Source organism: Trachurus japonicus, chromosome 17, assembly GCF_045865225.1.
Source record: "Trachurus japonicus isolate A0001 chromosome 17, Traja_1.0".
In the NCBI taxonomy this organism is placed as follows: Eukaryota; Metazoa; Chordata; class Actinopteri; order Carangiformes; family Carangidae; genus Trachurus; species Trachurus japonicus.
This window is the reverse complement of record NC_140923.1, coordinates 14186684-14209554: the sequence shown is the minus strand read 5'-3', so window position 1 is coordinate 14209554 and position 22871 is coordinate 14186684.

The following is a 22871-nucleotide window of genomic DNA, read 5'->3' as shown; positions in this document are numbered from 1 at the left end:
TCCGATTTGTATCTGATTTATTTCCACATACAACGGGGCCTGGATCTGATCTGACGATACCCGATTCCAGGAAACAATCGGGATTGGGCCACTGCAGTGTAAAGACAGCCATGTTGAGTTCGCTACCTGAACTCGCATGTTCATTTGATGAAGTACGCAGGACAAAGATTTCCAATTTTAGTCTATTTATTAACTCATTGAGTGCCAGCCCTTTTATGAAATGGTCAGTAACTTGTGCCAGCATTTCGGGGGGATTTTCAGTAATATTTCAAGACCCACGGTTGCCTCCGTATCAGCTTTGGTCATTCTGCAAACGTCACAGAGAAAAGAGAGACAACATCCTGTTCTGCCTCCCTCACCACTTCTTCTGCAGCTCCCTGAGATGAGTTTTCCTCAGAAGAAGTTGTTTATTTCAAACCTGCTCTTCTTTCTCTCTCTATCTCTGCACACTGTGTACTTTCAAAGAGTTACAGCACTCGGCACTAAAACGTCACATCACACATGATTACTACTTCTTTTTTTTCAGTTTTCTTTATTATTGTTATCCTCACATAATACATTACAATTTACAATTATTGTCAAGAAGAAAGGAAAACATCAGCATATCAAAACATAGCTGTTGCCATATTGTAGTTGTGTAATGTTAAAAGAAACAAAACCTGCATATATTTATAATGATTACTACTTCTATTCGTTCTTTTAATCACCCAAGCATTCATTATCTAATTATCTATTAATACATTGTTCCTACACACAGGATGTAAGAGGACCAGACGGCCACGGAGGGGACCAGCTCACCGTCCGTCTGGCTTGCGCCCTCGTGGATCCAACGCCGATAAAGAAGGAGGAGGAGGATGAAGGCGTGAGTACATTTCAGTCTTTTCAGTACATGTTGAGTTCGCTACCTGAACTCGCATGTTCGTGTGATGAAGTATAGACAAAGACAAAAAATTTCCAATTTTTTAGTCTATTTATTCAGGTTGAAACTTGTGCACACCGGCACGGACGGACAGGTGCGTAGGAGAAGACCTGCGTGGTCGAGTAACATAAGAGAAAGCTCCCGCACACTGTCATCACTTGCAAAGATTTTATTAAGCTGAACAACGTTTCGTTCCTGAGACCTTCGTCAGGTTCTGAAGGTGTGTGTGTGAGGGAGGGGACGGTTTAAATAACCTCGGAACCAATCAGCGTCCTCACGTGACAACACCACAGAGGAAAAATTACACATTGTATCGAAAAATATACACATTGTATCAAAATACACATTGTATCAAAAAATAAAATAAAATAAACAATTAATAATTAATCACTGGACAGTCAGATAAATAAAGTTCAGCACTAGGCTAAGCTGCCACAGGTGGTACACAGTATACAGGGAAACCACACCAAACCGAACAATAGACTAAATCGAAGCAAATCACATACGTTAAAAGTTTTAAGACCCTGAGGACTCGGGGAAACACAGAATATATGGCTACATAGACAAACATATTTCTGACAAAATACAAAATCATCCAATGATTGAAATACATATCTGAAATACATATCAAAGATACTGAATAAAACATCATTTCATATCAAAAATACAAACATTAATCATTTATTGCAAGCATTAAACATTATTTAGAATTTCTTAACATTTGAAAAGCAAAAAAAAGGGGGTTAGAGAGAGAGAGACCTGTCAAAGTTATCATAAACACACATGAAGAGGCAAATCGTCGTTCAGACCTCTAGGTGACAGAGTCTGCAAGCTGTAAATCCAGAGTGCTTCTGTATTCTGGATTTACAGCTTGCAGACTCTGTCACCTAGAGCAGAGACGTTATAATATGCCTAGAGGTCTGAACGGCGATTTGCTTCGATTTGCACTGTGTTCTTTCAAAGAGTTACAGCACTCGGCACTAAAACGTCACATCACACATGATTACTACTTCTATTTATTCCTTTAATCACCCAAGCATTCATTATCTAATTATCTATTAATACATTGTTCCTACACACAGGATGTAAGAGGACCAGACGGCCACGGAGGAGACCAGCCCACCGTCCGTCTGGCCTGCGCCCTCGTGGATCCAACGGCGATAAAGAAGGAAGAGGATGAGGAGGATGAAGCCATGGAGGTCGACTCTCTAACTGTGAGTCTGTGTTTACCAGTGAGCAGCAGCAGCAGCGACGCCCCTCCAGCACCGGCCCTCCCTCCTCCCCAGCCGGGACCAGCCACCGCCGTAGACGAGGCACCGCCACCTCTGACCTCTGGTGCTCAGGTCTCGTCCTCCCAGTTGGTCCCAGATCCAGATCCAACACCGATAAAGAAGGAAGAGGAGGATGAAGGCGTGAGTTCATTTCAGTCTGTTGTTGTGTATAATCGTGTCTGTGAGCGGCGGCGGCGGCTCAGTGTGAGTGCGTGCTAACAAACACATTTGACTCTGTCCCAGGATGTAAGAGGACCAGACGGCGACGGAGGGGACCAGCCCACCGTCCGTCTGGCCTGCGCCCTCGTGGAGCTGCGTCACCAGACCTTCGTGACGCGGCGACAGGTGAGGGAGATCACTGCGCTGTGGCAGAAGCTGTCCGACCAGGACAAGGCGGCGGCCTCCTCCCCCCGGCTCAACCAGGGCCGCTCTAAAACCAAGCGAGCCCACACATCAAAACAAGACACAGAGAGCGCGTCACAGTGAGTGTAGTTGACTGAAATGTACGGGGTGTGCCAAAAAATCGATTCACATAAGAATCGCAATTCTCATTTGATACAATTCAGAATCTATATAAAATGTCCCAAAATCGATTTCAAAAAATAAAAAATGAAACAAATCTGCTGGCTGTCGGCCTCCATTTCCTTAGAATTTAAAAGGCAGCATGTTTAACTGCACTAAGAGGCACTTTTAATTTTGTTACTTAAGTAATATGTGTTATTGCTTTTCAACAATTCCATCTAAACATGGATACTTGTTTAAAACTCAATAAATGTGAAAAAGACGATTTAGTCATTCTGTCTTGCCAAGCAGACAGAGTAGATCATGAGGATCCTTTGCACACTGATAGACTGAAGCAGAAATCCTTGTGAATCAAATCGTTTTGAATCGAAAATCGATTCGTAGCCCCAAAAATCAGAATCAAATCGAATCGTGAGATAGAAAAAGATTCCCACCCCTAAAATGCTTTGTTGACGGTGTGATTGCGGCGCGGGACGCAGAGCCTCACTCTCTCCTCTCCGTCTTCTCTCTCTCTGCAGTTTGTTCCCGGGTAAAGGCGCGAGTGCGGCCCAGTCTCCAGGCGCCTCCCGGCTGGTGGAGGTCGTCTTTCTGGAGCTGTGTCGCATTCACAACAAGCACCGCGCCATCTTAGGAGTCCGCTTCAGCCGCTGGACGGCCGTCAGGAGGGACTACATGATCATCAGACACAACGTGTTCAACTGTAAGGAGTTACTGGCGGCCATCCCCATCCGGCTGTTTGAGGTCAACCAGCGGATGCTCCTGCAGTGGTGAGAGCGACTGTGAAAGTGTTGGTGTCAGTATGTCGACAGTCAAAATGATTTTCTTTCTTTCTTTCTTTTTATTTATTCCAACCAAGGCAATTACACAATTTGACAATATCATGGAACATCATGATCACAACATTTCTTTCATTGGTTGGAAGGGAGCCAGGGAGAAGATACATCTTATATTGCCTGCCCCTCACTCAATATCTAATTATTCTAGTAATCTGTCACTGAGCAACATTCTTGCTATAAAACATACAAAACAAAACAAAACAACAACCAATCACCATAAAACAAACAAAACAAAATAACAACAACCAATCAAACAGAAACAGAGCTTCAAGCTGACGTATCTGTCAGTCACTAAGTGATACTGTAGTCTAACAAAACAAGCATAATAAAAACAAAAAACAGCATTTCAAGCTGACTTTTCTACAAGAATCACTGGCTACTTTTGTCTAATTTTCTGATTGCTATTTCCTTTAGCGTTTTCTTTGCTTGGAAAACATCATTACTTTGAGAGTTCCATAGTTTGACTCCAACCACAGAGATAAACATCTGCTTCAAAGTTGTCCGTGCAAAGGGGTGTTTAAAATGAAACTCCCTCCTTTGTTCTTCATCCTCTGATCTGATAACAAACAATTGTTGTATACTTTCTGGCAATATTCTGTTGTTTGCTTTATACATTACAGCCAGTGTTTGTGTTTCTACTAAGTCTTTGAATTTCAGTATTCCTGATTAAATAAACAATCTGTTGGTATGTTCTCTGTATCATGCATTATGAATAATTCTTACTGCCTTTTTTTGTAACATAATCATCATCAGTGGTCTTGTGCTTGTGAAGTATGTATGGCCCCAAACTTCCACACCGTAGCAAAAATAAGGCAAAATAAGAGAACAATACAGTAGTTTCATTACATTACAATTCAATACAAGTTTTACCTTGTTCAAAACTTTATTTTTTACATGAGCTATATGAGCTTTCCATGTCAATCTTTCTTCTATACTATTAGTCACACCTAAGAATTTTCATTTGTTTCCATCAGGCACAAGGCAGCGATGGCCAGAACGGTGCCTGCAGCTCTGCCGCAGGTCAAGGCCGCGGCGACAGGCTACCACAAGCTCCTCTCCGACCCCGGTGCCCCTGCAGCTTCCTCCTCCTCCTCCTCCTCCTCAGCTCTACCTGGTGCAGCCTCCTCCTCTGCCGCCGCCGCCGCCACTCCTGCCCTCACTCCCGCCCCCACCACCGCCTGGCAGAGGAAGAAGAGGGAAGAGCAGCGGCGCAGGGCGGAGGAACAAGGCGCTCTGCTCCGACCGCCACGGAAGGTGTTCTCCAAGTTCGACTGCCGACGCTGCAGCCGGCCGAAGACCAGGGAGCACGGCCACAGCCGCTACGCAGGGGAGCACTACTGCGCCCAAGTTGGAGGCAGATCGGTGGAGGAATGGCTGGAGGAGAAGAGAGCAGCAGATCCCCGACGGGTTTGTCTTCTTTTTACCACAGTGTCTTTCACCACGAAGTTACATTCATATTTTAGCTTTCTTTCTGACACCCTTTTCCCACCACTTTTTCCCCCAGAACCGGCCTCCCCCCTCGCGATATCTTCCTTCTACCGCCAACGGATACCGGATGATACTTCCCAAAATCCCCCCCAAAGTGGCTCTTCCTGTCTCCCCCCTTAAAAAGTGACAGCTGACGAGAGCCGAACATCACAGGCTTTTTCATCTCAGGTCGGGTCACAATAGAAAAGGATGGTACGAAGAAAACATTTACATTTAATAATAATAATAATCAAAGCGTTTTTATTGAATTTTCTGTTCAAACAACAAGCATCCCATTCATACAGAGACACCAGATCTCAAGTCATACAACACAAGTACAGGACTAAACTACAAATAAAACAGTAACAAGACATACCATACTAATATCAGACATACCCAGACATTCTTGGGTGAAAATAATTACATAAACAGGTTAGAAGATAGGAGGGGGAAAAAAGGGGGGGTGGGGTTAAAAAGCTGCCAGTTATGTTGGAGCAAATGGAAACTCATTTTCAAAATGGGGAAATAAAAGGCTGCCAGACCTTGGAGAATTTCTTGGTGTTGCCCTGTACAGTAAATCTAAGATGTTCTAATTTGAGGTGTGCCATCACCTCTTCTACCCATCGTTTTTGAGATGGCGGTGTTGCCTTTATCCAGTTAAATAGGCTCAATCTCCTAGCCAGCAATGAAGTGAATGCTATTGTTTTCCTTTGAGTGATTGTTAGTGAAAACATTTACATTAAAGACACAAACAATGACACCTTTGTGCTGGATTACTGATCGTAAAGATTCCTAAATACCGTTACTTTCACAAAAATTTGATGTTGGAACCTTATTGGCAGATGTGTGCAAAAATAAAGGTAAATGCACAGATACTGGTCCATTTATTAACGTAACATTGAATTGGTAGGAATTAAAATGTTAGAGTGTCATTTATAATAAAAACATAAAGCAAAACAAAACAAAAAACGATTAAAATAAACGCAAACATTTGGTATAGATAACAATTTATGACCTGAATATTTCAAATGTTTCCCCTGGGGATTAAGAATTGGTCATACATTAATAGATACTTGAAATACTTTGTGTAAACAGTGAGTAATGTAATTATATTTTGACTATATTTGATTTTACACATTCATACTGTTGTGAAATTAATTAGTGCATAATAATCGTGATAATCGTAATACCGTGATTATTTCTCTGACAATAATTGTACCAAGAAAATTTATAATCGTGACATCCCTAGATATGACTGTTATTTTTATCTCTTGCAGGTGAGCCGGAGCTCCTCCACCACCACGGCGTCGGCCTCAGGCTCGGACGCCTCATCCGCCCAGAGAGCAGCAGGAAGGTTCGGGTAGAGAGGGACCAGCAGGTCCGGTCCCAGTGGACAGGTGGGGAGGCCAAGGGACTCGACCAGGGACATGCCTTCTTCCAGTGTGAGGACCTGAGCAGAGGAGCAGAGAGGATTCATGGAGCACCTTCCCCAGGATCACAGACTGGAGGAAATAACTGTTTTGCAGGTGAAAGACCAAGGGGGGGGGGGGGGGGGATTATTGAACTCTAGCTAGCCCGTTTTCAGTGGATCCGTGTGGACGCAGATATTTATTCCGTGTTTATGGAAGTGTTTTTCAAAACGTTTTTGGTGAAGCTGCGTTTTCATGTGGATAGGGCCTGAGATGCTGTTAAAGGGATAGTAGCATTTTTTTAAAGTGGGGTTGTATGATCTACAAATAGCCCCTAAATACTTTAATTGCAGTAGAAGACTCTCTGCACTCCTCCCGTTAGCAACGCCAGCCCATAATAGCCCTGCCCAGAGGTTTACAACATACATTGTTGTGAATGGACCCAAAGAAACGGCCTATTTTCACGGCCTAAAAGAGGTTTTACCTGAAAAAAAATACACAGTTCCATTGTTCGCTATAATATAATTTTTTCCAGCCCTTCAAAGTGCAGGAAAAACACAGTTTTTATTTGGACCTAACCAACTCACGTATCCCTCTGCCCAGGGTTAGCGCCCGCCGATCAGCAGTTGGTTAGCTGGAAGGGCTGGAAAAAATTATATTATAGCGAACAATGGAACTGTGTTTTTTTTTTTCAGGTAAAACCTCTTTTAGGCCACGAAAATAGGCCGTTTCTTTGGGTCCATTCACAACAATGTATGTTGCAAATCTGTGGGCAGGGCTATTATGGGCTGGCGTTGCTAACGGGAGGAGTGCAGAGAGTCTTCTACTGCAGAGGTCTTCAACAGGGGGTCCGCGACCCCTAGGGGGTCCGCGGAGGTACTGCAGGGGGGTCGCGAAAGTTTTGGTTGAGGGAAAAAAAAATATGAAAAAAGATATGGAAGTTATGAAAAAAAGATCCATTGTGAATATAGGGGCGTTCCCTGCTGCTGAACATCAGATTTTTACATGAAAGTCCTTTGTTTCCCTGTCAGGCGAGACTTGTATCTACAAACACGGCGCACCGTCTCTCCCTCACTCGCTCTCGCTCGCTCACTCCCCCGCACCCCCCTCTAAAATCAGCCCGATGCGCGCGCACACACACACACACACATACACCACTGGTGCTGTGACACTCGGTCCCTGAACCGTCGGCTACACAACACAACGATGGGACTTTAGTTTTCATTCTCCATACACACTCGTTAATTAACAACACACACTCATACGACGGTGACATTTACGCGCGCCGCCACGTCTGCTCATAGCGCAGCGACAATGAAGCAGTGTCAGGCCGTGACACCGTAATGTTCTCAGAATCAGCTCCGGTGACCACGGCGCTGACGATTGGGGGTGAGTCGCGAGCGTCATATGTCTTGGTAGAGCACAGCCGCTGCAGCGACCCTCCGATAACTCCAGTCCCATCGCTGCGTGTCAATCCCCCCTCTCACTTTCTCTCCGCGTCCCCGTCTCTCTCCAGCTGCCCTTTCAAAATAAATGCATAAAAAGCCAGAGAAAAAAACAAAGTAGGGGAAACACTGCTTTGTTTTCTCTGTCTTATTATGGTTTAGTAATTCTTTCATTGGTGCAGTAGCAGCGTTCAGTTACCACAAGCGTAGTTGTGACCTGTTGTGATAGTCTACTTGCCAGCCCATAGGGCCCCATTGTGAACCCGGAAATGTTGAGTACCCCAAAGTTTTATGTTAGAAATATATAGTATGGGTCCCCAGTATTCAGAAACTGCCGGATGCTAATTTATATATATTGGGCAATTAGCATAACACACATAATTAGCATAAATTAGCATAATTGCCTATATGGGCAATATTTCAACAAAATTGACTTGGCTGATCTGGGCAATATTGGAGTGGTTTTAGGGGTTATTGGTGATGCTGAATCCATTTCTGACATTTTCAAAATTCAAAATGGCTGTCTAAACCGGAAGTGACCAGATTTTAACCTCCAGTGGGCTGATTTTGATGGATTTCAAAATCTGGTCACTTCCGGTTTAGACAGCCATTTTGAATTTTGAAAATGTCAGAAATGGATTCAGCATCATCAATAACCCCTAAAACCACTCCAATATTGCCCAGATCAGCCAAGTCAATTTTGTTGAAATATTGCCCACATAGGCAATTATGCTAATTTATGCTAATTATGTAAATTATGCTAATTGCCCAATATATATAAGTTAGCATCCGGCAGTTTCTGAATACTGGGGACCCATACTATCTATTTCTAACATAAAACTTTGGGGTACTCAACATTTCCGGGTACTCATTGTTGGCAAGTAGACTATGATCATAGATGGCATGGCATATATTTTTTATGCAAGTCCCTTCGAAATATAAAGTCCCAAGAGTCCCATGACCAGCCAAACTCCTAAAAAAAGCGTGATTTATAGTTCATAATATGGTACTTTTGGCATATGGCACCAGGGCCGTTGCTAGGAATCCTGGGCCCCCTGAAAGTATACTAAAGTGGGCCCCTGCCCCCTGACTTTTCCACTTTTACGTATCTATTATCATTTCTTATTTAGCCTACTTTGTTTTGATGCTAATGCAGCATTACTATGAGTACCAGTCAGGATCTTATGCAGAATAATTCAGTCATACAAAGATTAGACTACTGGGGTTTTTGTGGGCCCTACTGGGCGCTGGGCCCCTAGAATTATCATCACCTTTCTCCCCTATACAACGGCCCTGTATGGCACTACAGGACCAGTTAAATATAAAACACAATTTTATACAATATATATAAGTAGGGGGTCCCCGCTCCATCTCTCCATCAGTTTGGGGGTCCTTGGCCTGGAAAACGTTGAAGACCCCTGTTCTACTGCAATTAAAGTACTTAGGGGCTATTTGTAGATCATACAACCCCACTTTTAAAAAAATGCTACTATCCCTTTAAAGTAAGAATAAGCACATGACAGTGTAATTTAGCATAAAGTATTTTTAATATAAAAAATTCCAAACAAATATTTACATATAAATCACACATATAAACCACCGTCCTCTGATTCAGCTCAAAGATGAGGGACCATAGGATTTTAGTGATCTCCCCGAGCTGCGTGGCTGCGGGGTGGAGACGGCACAGCTGGCTGCAAATGGCCTCCGCCAGGCGACTGGTGCTCGGCCAACTTGCAGGGCCCGAGTGCGGTCCGAGAGGACAGCTGAGCGGAGAGCCAGAGTGTTAGTGCGTTAATGTACAGCAGATGTTCACCAGAGGAAACCATGATGTTGTTGATGACACTCACCGTTGGAGACTTCCCAGGGCAAGAGGTGTCCTTCCCCTTCGCTGCCTTGGAGCTGCTCGAGCTGCTCGAGCTGCTCGTCTCAGTTACCTCAGGGTCTGAGGAGGCAGCCTGACCTTCAGGGGCCTCGGGAGGGGCTGGTTGGTCGGGGACGGCCGGACCGAATGGCTCAGACCCGGGTGCGTCAGCTGAATGACCTGACTGGGCTGCTGGAGTATCGGGCACGAAGACGGTGGGGTCGTCTTCGTCCACCTAGGCCTGGGACGATAATACATTTTGATGGACGATATATTGTCCCACAAATTATTGACGATAAACGATATTATTGACACTTTTTTTTTTTAACAAATTAACCACTAATATAATAATAATATTTCATAATAATGCATGTAGACCCTTTTAGATGCGATAAACTTTTATTTCTCATGAGTATTTTTTTAACCATTGTAATTGGAATGACAAGAACTTATATAGCTACTATCCTAAAAAAATAAAATACACAAAAAATAATAAACAGTGCAGTGCAGCTCTTCTGTCCAATAACGTTATACACCTGAAGCTCCACTTTTCATTCAAACAAACTAATATGACTTCCACAGATGTAAGATTTCATCAATGAGACCAGCATTTATCTTTATTTTATTTTTTAGCCTTATGTACTATGTATTTTACTGCATCTGTAAAGCGTCTTTGGGTCACTGACTGTAAGAGCGCTATACAAAATTAATGAATTATTATTATTATTATTATTATTATTATTATTATTATTATTATTATCTCCTATAAAGTTTTAAACCAGCCGGCGGTAAACCTCTAAAAACCTGCTGCCCGTGAGCTGCTGCAGACGGCTGCAGACTGGGGAAGCCCCGCTCCTCCTGCTCGCTGCTACCACATTAGCTCCAAAAACGTCGGAGGAAATCTCCTAACAGGCGATATGTGGATAAACTGACCACAGACTGGGGATCTAAACTGTGACTTTCTCGCATGAAAAAATATTAAAACTTTAAAAAGTGACGTGTTAACAGCGCTGCAGCAAGAATTACAGTAAAATAGCTTTAGCTGCTTAGCTTTACAGCTAGCACTGCCGGTTGCTGCCAAATGCATTCTGGGAAACAAAGATCCTGGATGACTGAGAAGAGGGTTCACTCCTTTCATTCTGCTATGAGACAAACGGCCCAGGTGCTGAGACCGATGCACAGAGTGAAACCTCTTGTCATCCAGCCTGGTTGGAGGGAGAGACCAGGAAAACACATGGCGATATATCGAGGCCGGAAAAACTAATCGAGTTCATTTTCATTTATCTGCGATTAATTGATTTATTGATTATCGTCCCGGGCCTAATGGAGCACCTTCCCCAGGATCACAGACTGGAGGAAATAACTGTTTTGCAGGTGAAAGACCAGGGGGGGGGGGGTTAGTGCTGTGGTCTGCCTCCACCAGCAAAGACTTTGGCCACAGCCAGTTGAACTTGAGGGCACAAGCATTGAACTCTAGCTAGCCCGTTTTCAGTGGATCCGTGTGGACGCAGATATTTATTCCGTGTTTATGGAAGTGTTTTTCAAAACGTTTTTGGTGAAGCTGCGTTTTCATGTGGATAGGGCCTGAGATGCTGTTAAAGTAAGAATAAGCACATGACAGTGTAATTAAGCATAAAGTATTTTTAATATAAAAAATTCCAAACAAATATTTACATATAAATCACACATATAAACCACCGTCCTCTGATTCAGCTCAAAGATGAGGGACCATAGGATTTTAGTGATCTCCCCGAGCTGCGTGGCTGCGGGGTGGAGACGGCACAGCTGGCTGCAAATGGCCTCCGCCAGGCGACTGGTGCTCGGCCAACTTGCAGGGCCCGAGTGCGGTCCGAGAAGGCAGCTGAGCGGAGAGCCAGAGTGTTAGTGCGTTAATGTACAGCAGATGTTCACCAGAGGAAACCATGATGTTGTTGATGACACTCACCGTTGGAGACTTCCCAGGGCAAGAGGTGTCCTTCCCCTTCGCTGCCTTGGAGCTGCTCGAGCTGCTCGTCTCAGTTACCTCAGGGTCTGAGGAGGCAGCCTGACCTTCAGGGGCCTCGGGAGGGGCTGGTTGGTCGGGGGCGGTCGGACCGAATGGCTCAGACCCGGGTGTGTCAGCTGGATGACCTGACTGGGCTGCTGGAGTATCGGGCACGAAGACGGTGGGGTCGTCCTCGTCCACCTCTTTGACTTTGATCGACGGCAGCAGCCTCATCCGGAGCGTCAGGGTCCAGGCTGACGTCCTCAAGCACCCTGTTGGTCTGCTGGTACAGGTACTCAACCCCGATGAGCTCCCCTGTCACAGCAACAACCACAAAACTAAGGGTTGGACAAATGCTAGATGTTTTTTAGTTTTGCTGTACATTCATGATGTGAGACTGAACTCAGAGTGGTCAGATCTCCTACCTGTGTAGCAGCAGGCTTGGTGAAGTCCTGAACCATCTGAAGGCCAAGCACCCGTTGGCTCTTCTGGTTCAGGACGTTCTTGAGCTGGCCACTGTAGGAGTGCAGAGGCGCCAGAAAAGGGATGTGATTTTTCCGGATTTTTAGACATGAAAATGCGACCCTCGTAAATCATGCAAATCCGCTTCTTTTTTTTCCGGAGCGCCGGACGGCCATTATCCACCATTTAACCCACACAGCCATAGGTTGATGTTGCCCCGACCATTGAGCAGTAACGTAACAAGAAGACGTAGCGGCGGTAGTCGGTAGTTTTTTTCTCTCTCTTTTTTTCTTTTTGCCGCGGTAGTGTTTGTTGGAGCAGCGTGGTGCTGCACGTGACGCGCTGACGAGTGTGTTTACATTTACGACGAGCATTAATTCTCTGTCCGAACCCGTTTAAAAAAAAAAGAAAAGCCCGGCCTCACCGAGTCATATTCTCGGCGCGAACCCGGCGCGAACCAGCGCGTCCGGACGGGTCGGGCCGTCCATGCAACTTATTACTGTGCGTTCACACCAAAAGCTTCCAAAGCATCAAAAACGCTCGAGGGTGGGCGTCAGACAAGACAGCTCCTGTCAATTCATTTTCAATGAGAGCCCGGCGACACTGAGCGTCCAAAGCGTCAACAGGCGTCGCCGCGCTTCCAGAGCGTCCAAAGCGTCACCAGACGAGAAGTTGAGCCGTGGTTAACTTTACTGTGCGTTCACACCAAAAGCTTCCAAAGCGTCAAAAACGCTCGAGGGTGGGCGTCAGACAAGACAGCTCCCAAAACGGCAAATATTTTCAGCCGCTTTGGCCGCTCGTCACGTGGCTGATGTCAAAGTTCGATCACGCTGGTCATTGGGGAGCCGAAATACAAAAAAAAGAAAAAAAAGGCAGCCAACGGACGTCTCTATTCTGGCAGGCTGCCGCCGGTTGCCGCTGAACCGCGTCATAGCTCATTACCCTTACTGTGCGTTCACACCAAAAGCTTCCAAAGCGTCAAAAACGCCGGAAGTCAATTCATTTTCAATGAGAGCCCAGCGACACCGAGCGTCCAAAGCGTCAACAGGCGTCGCCGTGCTTCCAAAGCGTCACCAGATGAGAAGTTGAGCCAGGTTTAACTTTAGGGTAATGAGCTATGACGTGGTTAAGCGGCAACCGGCGGCAGCCTGCCAGAATAGAGACGTCCGTCGGCTGCCTTTTTTTCCTTTTTTTTGTATTTCGGCTCCCCAATGACCAGCGTGATCGAACTTTGACATCAGTCACGTGACGAGCGGCCAAAGCGGCTGGAAATATTTGCCGTTTTGGGAGCTGTCTTGTCTGACGCCCACCCTCGAGCGTTTTTGACGCTTTGGAAGCTTTTGGTGTGAACGCACAGTAAAGTTAACCACGGCTCAACTTCTCGTCTGGTGACGCTTTGGACGCTCTGGAAGCGCGGCGACGCCTGGTGACGCTTTGGACGCTCTCATTGAAAATGAATTGACTTCCAGCGTTTTTGACGCTTTGGAAGCTTTTGGTGTGAACGCACAGTTAGAGCCCAAAACAACAGTCCAGAGAGCCGAGAGGAACAGAGAGAGACAGCGCAGCAACAGGTGTGTGTGTGCGTGTGCGCGTGTGCTACCTGCTGTAACGGGCCGGGGGTCTTCAGCCACAGCAAAGACGGTTATCTTTGGCCACAGCTCCCCACTAGACCAGTTCTGAGTTCAGTTTAAGTTTCATACACTCCAGCCATTCTTGCAATTACAATGATAGGAACCTCAGTCAGTACTAAATCTGTTTTTTTTTTTTTTTTTTAAATTATTTACTTAAGCAGCTACAAAAAATATTAGACATGTACCACACATCTGGCTGGAAGGTCTCAATGGTTCAAGGACTTTTTTTTTCCATCATTAAATATTAAAATGGAGTACTGCATGTTTGTTTTCCTTTTAAATAAGTTCAATATCAAGTGCTAATTCCACCTGCCACAACTGGCTCTCTCTCTCTCTTGTCTCTCTGGCTCTCAGACACATTGAATGATCAAAATGATGAAGATTATGTAATGTCAGTGTGTGTGATATTCACAACACACACACACTGTAATAATATCTGCACCTATTGATTGACATGCTGTTTTTGAGGTTTTTTTCTCCTTAAATTAATTGTTTTCTGTTTGTGTATATACTTTTAATATAAAGTGTCAAAATTATGTCATTGTGTGTAATGGCTGCACTGTTGCCATGTCGCGCTATGGGTCCGTATAATTTCCTGCTTTTTTGTCCTTGGCCAATCACATCCCGAGGTTAGTTTACTAAACTAACCTCGTAATGTTTTGGCACTTGTGTGGGATAACGAGCCTCTCTGCCGAACATTAGAAAGTAGGGAGAGTACTTTGTGGTCAAACACGACACCATCAAGATAATCATCCCAGAACTCTGGATGCTGGCTGACCAATTTGCTCAGGGCTCTGAAAAAAGGACATTTTCAAAATATTTATACTTGTGATCCAGATAATTTTTCAAATTGTTTTATATTATATTAGTCCCTATGACATTTTGGTGGAAAGCTTCACTGTAAAGGCAATATAAACACAATTTTATGATGCATAAGTATCAAAGTGTGTGTTAAAACAAAGGATTCTTTCGACCAGTCCGTTAGTTTGCGGGTGGTAGGACTAGGACTGAAGTATTTACAGCATTAACACATTTTTGTCCCTGGTCCATGAAAATTCTTTTGGGGGCTTCAAACTGATGTACGGATTTGATGATGCATGATGTGACTTCTTGCGTTGTTGCCCTGTGGCCATTTGGTGAAATAGTCAATGATGACACAGATGTACTGATGCCCACTTTTTGTTTCGGCCAGTTTCCCAATGAGGTCCATGCCAACCAATTCTAAAGGCTGACAAACCTTATGTAAAAAAATAAAATAAAAAAAAAGATATTCACATTAAAATTGGTTTATTCCAGAATATCGGAATAAACCAATTAATTATACTGCCTAATTTGTATATTCACTAACCTGGATGGGAGTGAATTCTGTTGGCTGTTTGAAACTCCACTGGCCAGACACGTTGAGCATTGGGAAACCTGATAATTGCGTTTTATGTAAAAGTGTAAAGTTGATTAATAAACTTTTCATAAATCATTTTGAAGGATATAAATCCTGAGAAATAGTTTTGTCTATTAAATTATAAACTTTATCATAGCATTATAGAACCATAGAACAGACAATTATTTACAGTTTTTGTGCATTGATGACTTACCCATTTGTTGTCTACAGACATCCCTGGCCAGTAAAATCTCTTTGAGATACTCTCTCAAGTTTTGGTCTGTCCACAGCGTGCCCCAGTAGGGCTGGCAGGAAAATCACAGAATATTTTATCTGCTCTGTTATACCTATCGGTCTGTCGGGAACCAAATCTGGCTCAGCCAATCAGGTTGCTGGTCTGGATTTGGCAACCAATAGGAGAGCCGGATTTGTCCCAATTCTCCGCCATGTTTTCTGCACCGCCGCCGCTGTCATTGTGCCTTCAGACTTGACAGGAGAATGTTTGGTAAGTGTAAAAATATCTATCTAAATATCTACAGTGCTTCATTTATTAGCTGAATATTATGCCATGTAAAATAAAAACATACGATTTAATTTTGCTTCCCTTTTTTTTTTTTTTTTTGCTTCTCATTATTCCACCTTTACTCTTCAATAGCTTTATTGCTGGCGGAGGTTTTGCCGCTAATGGCTGGGGTGCTAAGTGTACATTAATGACAAAAAAATAACTTAACCCTCTATGGTACCATGTTGCCCTCAGGCAACATAACACTTTTTGGCCTGTCACATTTCCACAATTCATCCCATTTAATGCTGTACTTTAAAAAAGAGAGGAGACCTTAGAGAACCAATAACAATGCTTTAATTTATCACATGACTTTCAGGAAGCCATACTGAAACCCTTTTTTGCAGACTTTTTCAAAGGAAACAGGTTTGCCATTTTGCTCCACTAAAACGGTCTGAAAACATAACTTCCTGGTCCTTTTTCATCTGGAAAAAAAAATTTTACACTAATAGATTAGTAAAGTTTAATTTTTAATAGTTCCATGCAATTTATTTACTTATTAAATAATGGAAACTTGTTAAAATGCACCTGTTGCCCGAAAGCAACAACGTACCATTATAGAAAATTGCAATGTTGCCTTGGACCATTATGGAATCAAAATTGCATTATGAGACTATGGTAGTGTGTGTTTAGGTGTAAATATAATGTTCAAAAACATATAATTCATCATAATTTTGTTTTTTATCCTTAATAAATTTGATTTTGGATGCAGTAAAGTAAACTTCAGGCTATTATGATGATGAGGAAGATGAGAATGAGGATGAGGCCAGTGAAGGTGAAAGTCTACAGAGACTGGTGTTTCATAATAATACAGTATATGATGAACCGTAATGGTACAATGTTGCCTACAGTCAACAAATCCCAAAAACTTCCAAAAATAAATAATTTTTAAAAATCTCTTTAGATTATGTTTATTTAGTCTATTTTGAGACATAAAAACACTCCAAACATTTTTCCCCCACTGGCATCATAATGCGTACCATAGAGGGTTAAATGATTTTAGCAAATAGCTGTAATTAAACAAAGAGTGACAAATTTAAGGGGGTCTGAATACTTTCCGTACCCACTGTATGTAGCTCCTGTGGTGATTAGATTCATCTAACAAGCTCTCTGATTTGCACAGGTTTGTCAACTACCTCCGGAGAGAGCTGCAGCCTCTGTCTTGGCCGCCAAGAGCAAATCAACGTACGTGTTTTAAAGCTGTGATGTTAGTTAAAAATGAATAGATGCACTCTCTGCAGAAAAGTATTTGTCATGTTGTGACATTATACATGCTGTTGTTGTGTGTCATTTATTCTCATTGTAGGCCTCTTGGCCCCCGTCATCAAGGCCTTTCTCTCCGGGCAGCGTTCTCTGTCCGGGGTGGAAATGCAGGCCAAGGTGCAGAAGCTGTGTGCACCGAAACCTGCATTTCCAGGCAAGTCCAGTTCCAGTGCAGTCTGACTCTAAATCACATAACAGAGTTCAACTGGACTGTTTTTCTCATGTTCACTGTTTTTGCTCTTGGTTGATCCCCTCTGACTGTGTGACTGCAGCCTCCTCCAGACCAGCTCTTCCCTCTACATCATCTGAGGAGATGGTCAAGGCGGTAGTTGACATAGAAGAGTGTAAGTAGTAAAAATAAAGTGTTAGATGTGGAATATTGTTTATGAAAGAGAGGCTGGGATTCATTTTGACTGCTCTTAATATTTTGCTCTATACACTGCAAATATTTGAGATTATTAAACTTGTTTTAAAAGTAATTTACTGGTTTCTACTTTTGAATCCATTGTATATTGTTGAACAGTAAAAGCATGCTGCTGTCTGCAAGTCTCTAATCTTTTGGCAGTGCTGAGGTAAAGCTGTCTGTCAAACGGTACATGTCACCTGTCCGGTCTCAGAGGTCACTGCTGTCCTCACCCATCAGGTCATTTCCTAAAGTATTAAAGTGCTTTGTGTTTGTGTTGCTCTCCCTCCAGCTGCTGCCTGTGTCCTGGCGGTGGTTCCCTCCCCAAGCCTGGCCGATCTACAATCAGCCTCCCCCCGCATCCCCCGACCCCTTCTTCTGGCTGCTGACGGTGTTCGGCTACGACGTCCTGACGCGGCTGGATGAATTCAAGGCCAGGATCACGTCCACCTTCGGATCCATCTTGAAGATGGATTCAACCAAGATGGCAAGTTGTGTCTCACAATTTCATATTTTACACCACAGCTCTGTCTTGTCTGTGTGTGTGTGTGCAGAGGTCACCTAGTCTAGTGAACCGTGACTGCTGCAAACGAGACGGCTTATCGGAGACAGCTGCCTTGTTTCAGGTGTGAAAGAGAGACTGTAAATCCTAATGCTCCCAATGACAGTTAAAATGTAATATAAATGATTTAACATATTATTATATTTCTGGATCTCAGGAGTGGGGACAGCTCGTGGTTCGGCTCGACATCTGGCACCTGATGAGACTCGTTATCCCACACAAGTGTCAAAACATTACGAGGTTAGTTTACACACATGAAATATGTCAAGGTTTTTTTTTCCTTTTCATGTAATTCTAATGATTATGATTTAGGTACAATGGTAACCCCAAATCCAGTATCTCAAGAAAATTGAATATTACAGGTCCTCATGAGTGTCCTCGCGTGCTCCGAGGGCTCTGAGGGCCGGTCCAGGATGGCGGCCGGCTTGATGAGGCGGTACCGACTCGCCGGGGTTCCCCGTCCACATGGACCGTGACTGCTGCAAACGAGGCGGCTTATCGGAGACAGCTGCCTTGTTTCAGGTGTGAATCAGAGACTGTAAATCCTAATGCTCACAATCACAGTTAAAATGTAATATAAATGATTTAACATATTATTATATTTCTGGATCTCAGGAGTGGGGACAGCTCGTGGTTCGGCTCGACATCTGGCACCTGATGAGACGTTTTTCATCAGGTGCCACCACACAGAGCCACGAGCTGCACCCTGCCTTCATGTGCATTGATTTTAGACTCAAGCCCCAAAACACCAACCAAAAAACCATCATCAAAGGCCAGACAGTAGACATCGTTGAAACTTACAAATATCTTGGAACTATTCTGGATAATAAGTTAAACCTTTACTTGCCACTCAGATAACCTGCAAAAGAAAGGCCAGCAACGACTGTCTTGTTTGAGGAAACTTTCCAAGTTTCAGATTGATAAGTCCCTGATGATTTTATTCTACAAATCATATGTTGAATCTGTGCTGACCTTTTCTCTCCTCTGCTGGTTTGGAAACCTTAACATCAAGTCAAAAAATGCACTAAGCAGAGTGATAAAAACAAGCAGCAAGATTTTGGGAGTCCAACAGTGTACACTTACAGATCTGTTCAATAGGCAGATAATTAGGAAGGCTAATGCCATTCTTTCTGATAGCTCCCATCCCTTACACTCTGAATTCCAGCTTTTGCCTTCCGCCAAGGCCGAGGAGTCGACGCTCCTCATCCAGGACCTGCAGGACACGACAGCCTGGGCATCCCGTTGCTCGACGCTTTCTGCATCCAGGACCCACCAGGCGTGCAGCTGTGCACCCGGACCGGCAGGATGACGCCGCCCTTGTTCAGGCTGCCGGTCCGGGTTTATCGCCGCACGAGGGGCTCCACGTCTTTGGAGTCCTTCCACCAGCCTCGCTTGGCTGGTGTGGAAAGGACAGGACAAAAAGGGGGCATCATAATTGTGTTTTGTTTTGTTTTGTTTTGTTTTTTGATAAAACATAATAAAACATAAATAATAAATACATGTTTCTTATTCTTTTTGCTTTTCTTATTGCTATTGATGCTTCATTATGTGCACCAGCAAGTCTGCAGCTAACTGTGGGTATTATACAGTGGTTTTTATTTTTTTTTTAAATAATAATAATAAGGTCACAAATAAGATAGATAGATGGATACTTTATTGTCACTGCACTGATAAAACAATACAACAAAACTTAGTTCAGCAGCAGCTTTCCAAAAAATTGCAGCAGAAACTACATTACATTAATCCACCCAATATATCAGCATGTATTAAGAGCTTCTAACACATTCAATTACTCCTTTTTTTTGGCAATCAGAAAGCAAAATCCCATATAGGTAAACACCAGCAAATTTACTACACACACAATTACTCCACCAGGGGGCGCTCCACTGACTACAGGCTCTGCCGATTCAAGAGCTGTATGGGAAAGTTTTCTCTCCTTTACTCAGCAGCTGTCTTGTGGAATGGCCTTCCTTTAAACCTTAAAACTGTTAGCTCCTCCTACTTTCTTTTTAAGTCTTCAATAAAAAAAATGATTAGCCAACCGATAAATTAAATCAAAAGAGCCGTGAGGCACCAGATTATTGTATTGTATTGTTTGTGTGTCTGCTTTATGTTTTGCTGTCTCTGTTTGAGACCTATAATCTCTTGTTTTATCATTTTTGTTGTTGTTCTTTGTCTGTCTTGTACACTGGATGAAAAAACTTGGGAGGGGATTCTTTCCAACACTGAAGAATACATAAGAGAAGCCAGGGGCAAATTTATTCAGTATAAAATAATCCATAGATATTATTTCACACCATCAAGACTTAACAGAATGGGCCTAATTAATAATGATCTACCGGTATGTTGGAAATGTGGGACAGAAAGTGGCACACTTATCCATGCATTATGGGAATGTTCCAAGATCCTCCCCTTATGGGAAAAAGTTATAGATTATATGAGCAAATCATTAAATTGTACACTAAAACATGTACTACATAACCTTGTAACCTTGTGATATTCAGCCCTATAACAGACAGAGGATGGTTCATCATGCTGGGTACCTTGATCATACAAATCCGTTGTTTTTAAAATCGGGGTATTTTAAGATTTGAGGACCTAGTCAAATTCAAAACAGGTCAGATTTTGTTTAAAGCCTGGAATAGGTTGCTACCAATAAAGATCCAAAAAATGTTTATGGTCAGAGAAAGCCTATATGATTTAAGAGGGAACTGTAACTTTAAACAATCTACCATCCATTCTACCCTGAAAAGTTTTAGCATCTATGTTTGTGGTGTTAAAATGTGGAATAGACTAGACGAGGATATAAAAATGTGCAATAACTTAAAACAATTTAAAAGTAAGTACAAACATACACTCTTGGACAGCTATAAAGAACTTGACAGCTAATTTTACTCTTTTTTATTTATAATCATGGTCTTATTTCATATTAAAGCAATATGTTTTTAATCTTCTGAATTGTATGGAACTACAGATGTACTGTATGACATGAATCACAATGTAAGGGGGAGCTGAACTTGATAAGCTTTGCTTCCTTCAGCCCCTTCTCAAACTTGCACAGTATCATTATTGTTTTGTTTCTTGTTACATAGATTGTTTGTCTTTTGATGTGCTTGTTTGAGACAAATAAAAATCAAATCAAATCAAAGGAGCAGACATGCTGTCACAGCTCTGGTCTCGGTGCCCCCCCCCACACACAATCTCTTGTCGTATTTTGACCATGTTATCTATGTGATCTGTCATCTAGAACCATATAAGTGTATCCACTATATCAATTAGATCTGTCATCCTACATATGGTTATACTATATCTAGCTTCTTATATCTATAATATCATAGATCTGTCAGCAGGAACATATTATATACATATCTGTAATATAGCAATGAGATTAACACTTCCTGTGCTATTTGTGTCTGTAAAAGATGCTCTATAAACATGTATTGTGACACAATAGGCTTTATGCACAGCTCCACTACTTCCTGAACTTTAGCCAGCTCCAAACTGATTAATCCAGGTGTGTCTGACCTCACAACAATGGTCAGACACACCTGGATTAATCAATCTGTCCAATTATGTAAGACAGGAAATAAAGGAGCTGGCTTAAATTCAGGAAGTAGTGGAGCTGTGCATAAAGCCCATTGGATTGATTGAGTGATGAATGATACAGAATCATAGAAGACATAGAAGAAGTAATTTTCACTAGAGATTTATTTAAAAAATAAATTAAAATTGGAAAAAACACACAAAGAATTGAAAATGTCCGTCTGTTTTTCAGCAGCAGCAGCTACTGCTGGCTGTCCTCCTCCTCCTCCTGCTCCACCACCTCCTCCTCCTCCTCCTCCTCCTCCTCCTCCTCCTCTTCCTCCTGCTTCACCACCACCTCCTCCTCCTGTTGCTGGCTGTCCTCCTCCTTCTCCTCCTCCTCCTCCTCCTGCTCCACCACCACCACCTCCTCCTCCTCCTCCTCCTCTTCCTCCTGCTTCACCACCACCTCCTCCTCCTGTTGCTGGCTGTCCTCCTCCTTCTCCTCCTCCTCCTCCTCCTCCTCCTCCTGCTTCACCTCCTCCTCCTTCTCCTCCTCCTCCTCCTGCTCCTCCTGTTGCTGGCTGTCCTCCTGCCTCCTCTGTGACAGCCACAGGCCAAAAGCAGTTCCCTCATAGAGAGCACAGTAAAAATGTCTTTTGTCTTTAGCGTTGAACTGGCTGTGGCCATATTCTTTACTGGCTGGTTGGCCACAGCGCTGGCATGTTCTGAGTTTTGATTTCTTTCTTTTTTTGGGGTTTCCTTCTCCCTCCTCCCCCTCCTCCTCCTCCTCCTCCTTCTTCCTTTTCCTCCACGCTGTTGTGCGTGGCACAGGAGCGGGGCCGTCGGCGGTCCGCTGCTCCATCAGCCACTCCTGGGGCGACCTCATGTCCGGCCCGTCTTTCACGCTGCAGAAGTACTGGCCCTTGTAAAACGCGTGGCCAGAGTCTATGTGTCTGGGCTCCCCACAGACATCGCAGGGAGCCCCAGGTTGTGACTGGGCCAGCAGCTCCCTGTCCTTCTCCGCCCGCAGCTTCCGTCGATAGATGGTGCAGCGTGCAGCAGATGTGGACGGTGTCCCCAGAGAGGAGGAGAGGCTCTGAGGTGCCTCAGCTGTAGGAGACAGAAATGACTGTGTTGGAGCAGAAATAGTCACTGAGACAGAAATGTGTCTTTTACTTGTCAAGGTGTTGTAGGTATTTCTTCTTACCATGCTTTTTCTTGTCTTTCCTCTTTCCAGAGGTGGACGGCGTGGAGGAGGAGGAGGTCGGCGGTGTTGAAACCGTGGAGGTTACGGTGGAGGAGAGGCTCTGAGGTGCCTCTGCTGCAGGAGACAGAAATGACAGTGTTGGAGCACAAATAGTCACTGAGAAA